A 6,703-nucleotide genomic window follows, 5' to 3' on the forward strand; every position below is an offset into this window, starting at 1 on the left:
TCTCCCTGTACCAGTGTCCTCAAGGGTCTTCCCCAGTTTCTTTTCTATTAGCTTCAGAGTGTCTGGCTTTATGTGGAGGTCCTTGATCCATTTGGAGTTGAGCTTAGTACAAGGAGATAAGAATGGATCAATTCGCATTCTTCTGCATGCTGACCTCCAGTTGAACCAGCACCATTTGTTGAAAAGGCTATCTTTTTTCCATTGGATGTTTTCAGCCCCTTTGTCGAGGATCAAGTGGTCATAGGTGTGTGGGTTCATTTCTGGATCTTCAATCCTGTTCCATTGATCTGCCTGCCTGTCACTGTACCAATACCATGCAGTTTTTAACACTATTGCTCTGTAGTATTGCTTGAGGTCAGGGATACTGATTCCCCCAGAATTTCTTTTGTTGCTGAGAATAGTTTTAGCTATCCTGGGTTTTTTGTTATTCCAGATGAATTTGTTAATTGCTTTTTCTAATTCTGTGAAGAATTGAGTTGGGATTTTGATGGGTATTGCATTGAATCTGTATATGCTTTTGGCAAAATGGCCATTTTAACTATATTGTTTCTGGCGATCCATGAGCATGGGAGGTTTTCCCATTTTTTGAGGTCTTCTTCTATTTCCTTCTTCAGAGTCTTGAAGTTCTTGTCGTAAAGATCTTTCACATGTTTGGTAAGAGTCACCCCAAGATACTTTATACTGTTTGTGGCTATTGTGAAGGGGGTCATTTCCCTAATTTCTTTCTCAAGCTGCTTATCCTTTCACCAATCCTACATCAGATAGAGGGCTAATATCCAATATATATAAAGAACTTAAGAAGTTAGACTCCAGAAAACCAAACAACCCTATTAAAAATGGGGTACAGAGTTAAACAGGGAATTCTCACCTGAAGAACTTCGGATGGCGGAGAAGCATCTTAAAAAATGCTCAACTTCATTAGTCATTAGGGAAATGCAAATCAAAACAACCCTGAGATTTCACCTTACACCAGTCAGAATGGCTAAGATTAAAAATTCAGGAGACAGCAGGTGTTGGAGAGGGTGTGGAGAAAGAGGAACACTCCTCCACTGCTGGTGGGGTTGCAAATTGGTACAACCACTCTGGAAATCAGTCTGGCGGTTCCTCTGAAAACTGGGCACCTCACTTCCAGAAGATCCTGCTATACCACTCCTGGGCATATACCCAGAGGATTCCTCACCATGTAATAAGGATACATGCTCTACTATGCAGCCCTATTTATAATTGCCAGATGCTGGAAAGAACCCAGGTATCCCTCAACAGAAGAGTGGATGCAAAAAATGTGGTATATCTACACAATGGAGTACTATTCAGCCATTAGAAACAATGAATTCATGAAATTCTTAGGCAAATGGATGGAGCTAGAAAACATCATACTAAGTGAGGTAACCCAGACTCAAAAGGTGACTCATGGTATGCACTCACTAATAAGTGGATATTAACCTAGAAAACTGGAATACCGCAAACATAATCCATACATCAAATGAGGTACAAGAAGAAAGAAGAAGTGGCCCCTTGTTCTAGAAAGACTCAGTGAAGAAGTATAGGGCAAAACCAGAACGGGGTTGTGGGAAGGGGTGGGTGGGAGGACAGGGGGAGAAAAGGGGGCTTATGGGACTTTCGGGGAGTGGGGGGCTAGAAAAGGGGAAATTATTTGAAATGTAAATAAAAATATATTGAATAAAAAAAAGACAAAAAAAAAAAAAAGAAAGGATTTGATGAAGACATCCCACTTAGGAATGATTGTCCCAATATGTCTTACTCTCTTCACATTGTCCATTTGTAAGTTTCTGTGTTAGTTCCCATCCAAGCAGTAAGAAGCCTCTCTAATGTGGGTGCAATGATGCAAGATTGACACGTATCACAGTATATCATCAATCATTAGCTAACACACAAATATTTGATGTTATATCATGGGAAATACAGACCGTACCCCTTCATTGCTTTAAAAAAGGAGAGAAGATGCTATCCCCTTCACTGCTTTAAAAATATGAAAGAACACTTAACACATGTGCATGTAACAAATGGTGCTTTTGTTACACTACTCACCTCTACTCTAGTATCCTTTGTTTACTCTAAGTTTGTTTCTCCTACTTGAAGGATTTCCTTCTTAGTCAAATTCATCGTTGTAGGATACAATTTTCAAATAATGTTCCTTATCTGTCTAAACTTTGAATAGCTCATCACTGTGTGTAGTATAATCTTGCAACCACCTCTCACAGAAGGATGGAATGTTTTAAGCTCCAAACAGTTGGAGGTCAGAGAACCTTTAAGTTGTGTTAGGCCCTGGTTGCCTACCTTGTTGCAGTCTCGTTGATAGACCCAGAAACTCATATTATCTATGATAAACAAAATGAAATCTGAGGAAAATCTGAAATGTTCATTTTCCAGGGAGCCATTTCCCTTTCATATTCAATTCAAGTTCTTCTAAAGCATATTTCATACTTTAACTGTTTCTCTTTAAATGGATCGTAAATTCCAAAGCAGCAGGAAAGAAGTTACTTTTTTATTTAATCCTGGTATGTTAGTAAAGTCTGCAATAGTGCTATTTCCACAGCTTTCCTTCCTGTGTATGTGCAGAAGAAGGAAGAAATTAAAACCACCTTTGATTTTTCCCTATTTTATACATTAGATTAAATAAATTTTTATTAGATATAATTTATTTACATTTCAAATGATTTCCCCTTTTCTAGCCCCCCCCCACTCCCCGAAAGTCCCGTAAGCCCCCTTCTCTTCCCCTGTTCTCCCACCCATCCCTTCCCACTTCCCCATTCTGGTTTTGCTGAATACTGTTTCACTGAGTCTTTCCAGAACCAGGGGCCACTCCTCCTTTCTTCTTGTACCTCATTTGATGTGTGGATTATGTTTTGGGTATTCCAGTTTTCTAAGTTAATAACCACTTATTAGTGAGTGCATACCATGATTCACCTTTTGAGTCTGGGTTACCTCACTTAGTATAATGTTCTCTAGCTCCATCCATTTGCCTAAGAATTTCATGAATTCGTTGTTTCTAATGGCTGAATAGTACTTCATTGTGTAGATATAACACATTTTTTGCATCCACTCTTCTGTTGAGCGATACCTGGGTTCTTTCCAGCATCTGGCAATTATAAATAGGGCTGCTATGAACATAGTAGAGCATGTATCCTTATTACATGGTGGGGAATCCTCTGGGTATATGCCCAGGAGTGGTATAGCAGGATCTTCTGGAAGTGAGGTGCCCAGTTTTCGGAGGAACTGCCAGACTGATTTCCAGAGTGGTTGTACCAATTTGCAGCCCCACCAGCAGTGGAGGAGTAAATTGTATTCATAAAATAGTAATACTATTTACTTGAAAACATGCAACAACTATTGAATATACAAAACAATTTACTTACCTCCTTATATCATAACTATTACTGTTGAAAGATGGTGTTAAATGAGAATAAGATAAGAATGAAAATATTTTAATAGCTGACAGGCACCTAAAGAAATGTTCAAAGTCCGTAGTGATTAGAAAAAGGCAAATAAAAATGACCCTGAGATTCTACCTCACACCAATCAGAATGGCTAAGAACAAAATCTCAGGGAATAGCACATGTGGGCAATGATGTGCAGAAGGAGGAATACTCCTCCATTGCTGCTGGGATTGCAAACTGGTACCACTCCGGAAATCAATCTGGAGATTCCTCAGAAAATTAGAAATAGATCTACCTGAAGACCAAGCAATACCACTCTTGTGCATATACCCAAAAGATGCCCCACTATGCCATTGGGTCTTGTGTTATACTATGTTCATTATCAGCCTTGTTTGTGATAGCCAGAAGCTTGAAACAACCCAGATGTCCCAGGGCAGAAGAATGGATACAGAAAATGTGGTTAATTTACACAATGGAATACTATTCAGCTATTAAGAATGAGGGCATCCTGAGTTTTGTAGGCAAATGGATGGAACTAGAAAATATTATTCTGAGTGATGTAACTCAGACCAAAAAGGATAAACATGGTCTATCATCAATAGTAAGTGGATATTAGCCAAAACATTCATGCTGAATACCTAAGTTAAAGCCCATAGAACTCAAAAAGGTCAACAATCTGAAGGGCCCAAGTGAGGATGCCTCAGTCCCACATAGGAGGGAGAAGAAAGCAACCATAAGGGGGAAGGGAGGGACAAGGGAGGGAGAGGGGATGGGAGGGGTTGGAGAGGGGAACATGATTGAGTATTGGGTGGGAGAAAGGACTGAAACACCTGAGGGACAACAGAAATAATGGAAACATGCAACCTCAGGAATTAGGAGGTTGGGGGGACCCTGCAGAATTTACCAGAGACTTGGGAGGTGAGAGACTCTCAGCCCTACATTGGGAAGAGGGAACTTATAGAGCCCACCGCCAGCAGAAAGACAGGGTATCAAATGAGGGATGGGATTGCCATCCCACAGTCAAATTTCTGACCCATAACTGTTCCTATCTGATAGAACTGTAGGCATGGAAATGGAGAGAAGCCTGAGGAAAAGAAAGTCCAGGGACAGGCCCAAAGTGATACCCAGCTCAATGGGAGGCCCCAAAGTCTGACTCCCCTTGTGATTGCTTTCTTCTCCCTCCCAAGTGTAACTGTGGCATCCTCACTCTTACTGAGGCTATGGAGTGCTCACAAAAAGGGATGTATGGTGACTGCCCTCTGGAAGACCCAACAAGTAGCCTGAGTCTGATGCACCCAACCAATGGACAGAAGCTGCTGACCCCTGTGGTTGAATTAGGGGAAAGCTGGAAGAAGTTGAGGGGGAAGGCAACCCTGTAGGAGGACCAGTAATCCCAATTAACCTGGATTTGTGAGATCAGAGAATAGAACACCAGCCAGGCAACATATACCTGTATATGAGGTCCTGAAGACATATACAGCAGAGGACTGCCAGGTCTTGGTTTAGACAAAGAAGATGCACCTAACCCTCAATCACTGGAGGCCCCAGGGAGTTTAGAGATCTGGTGGGTTTAGGGTAGGGGGTGGGGTGGGGATGTCGGGGCAGGGACATCCTTATGGAGACAGAGGACCTGGAGGAGGTATGGGATGTAGAACAGTCAAAGGGTGGACCAGGAGGGGAATAAAATCTGGAGTTTGAAAGAGAGAGAGCAACAGAGAGAGAGAGAGAGAGAGAGAGAGAGAGAGAGAGAGAGAGAGAGAGAGAGAGAGAATATTTTAGTATAACTATCTCTAAAATTAAAAATGCAAGTTAAACACAAGAGGTGGTAAAGAGTGACTGGAAGACAAATTTTAAAGCCTTTATAAAACATTTCTACAGTTAATCTTCCTCTAATCTTTCTTTTTATTCGTTGTTTCAAATTGATGCATTCTTCTCCCAATGGCTACATAGGTTTTGTTCCCCTTTTACACTGATTTTTGCTAAAATACCTCCTCCACAGAAATCGCAACACTCAACTGAAATCACCCATACCAGCTGCAGTCAACAAAAGCAGGAAAAGGCCATGAAGGCTTCCTTGTTGGGGCTTGTTGGGAATAGAAGCTGTCACATTTTTTCTTCCCTAAACCACAGTTTATTACATTAGACATACAAGGAGAGTTTATAGCACAGCACTCTCTCTTTTCCCTCTCCCCCTCCCCATCTTTCTCTCCCTCCCCCTTTCCCTGTCCCTCCCTCTTCCTCTTCCTCTCTCTCTCTCTCTCTCTCTCTCTCTCTCCAGTTTGTAATCCATTTTTGTTCATTTTTAATTTAATATTATATTTATTTAATCTTAAGTGAATGAATGTTTTTCCTGCCTGTATTTATATGTAGCACACATGTGCCTGATGCCTATGGACTTACGAAGTGGGCCAAATAATCCTTGGACCTGTACCTAAGATAGTTTTAATTCATTTGTAGATGATGGAGCTTAGACTTTGGATTCTTTACAAAAGCAACATGTATTATAAAATGTTCAATCATCTTTCCAGTACCCATTTTAAAATAAATATTATTGGAGTTCACCTTGGTATTCTTCTGGGATAGTAAATGTTAAGTTGAATATTTCTTGCCTTACTCAATAATTCTTTAACTTGTATTTATTGTAGCTTTTTAAAATAGAAGCTACAACATGTGATGTTTAAACATTCTAGATATAACCAAGACTTTGTAAGCATGAGAAGAAATTGATAAATCTTTAGCTTAATGCTGCACACTAATATTCAGCTAGCATATGTTCAACATATACACAGGCAACAAGCAGTTCAATAATTTTTTCTGAAGAGGAAACTATATTCAGTTTACAAGCTTTTGTTCATGAACATTATTTTGAGTGTTATAATTCCTTACTGAATAAGGTTTTAGAGAAAATAATTATACTCAAATTTGCATGTGTTCAGAAGGTTGATCTCTCTGAGGTAGGAAAGTGTTGAATATCTTTAGTTGGGATATTCAAAAATGGGAAAGAAAAAGAACACAGTCACTAGTCTAAAGGATTTAAAGGAATTCCAAATAAAATGGAGAAGAAGGGCAGGATGCTACCATGAAGTCAGAACTGAAAAGTGAGACCTGAAGTTAAATGTTATGCAGGAGTTCTTCCCCCATCCTCCTCCCCTTCACCTCTGAGAGAACTCCATAAGGAAGGACCAGGAGTAAGGCAATATTGGGATATAAATAAATACTATAATTAGTTAATAATAAAATAACATAAAATAATTCTCTGAAAAGTTCAATATTTACTTGGTCTACTGGAGATTATTTAATTTTAT

The sequence above is a fragment of the Apodemus sylvaticus genome, chromosome 4, assembly GCF_947179515.1.
Source record: "Apodemus sylvaticus chromosome 4, mApoSyl1.1, whole genome shotgun sequence".
Classification (NCBI taxonomy): Eukaryota; Metazoa; Chordata; class Mammalia; order Rodentia; family Muridae; genus Apodemus; species Apodemus sylvaticus.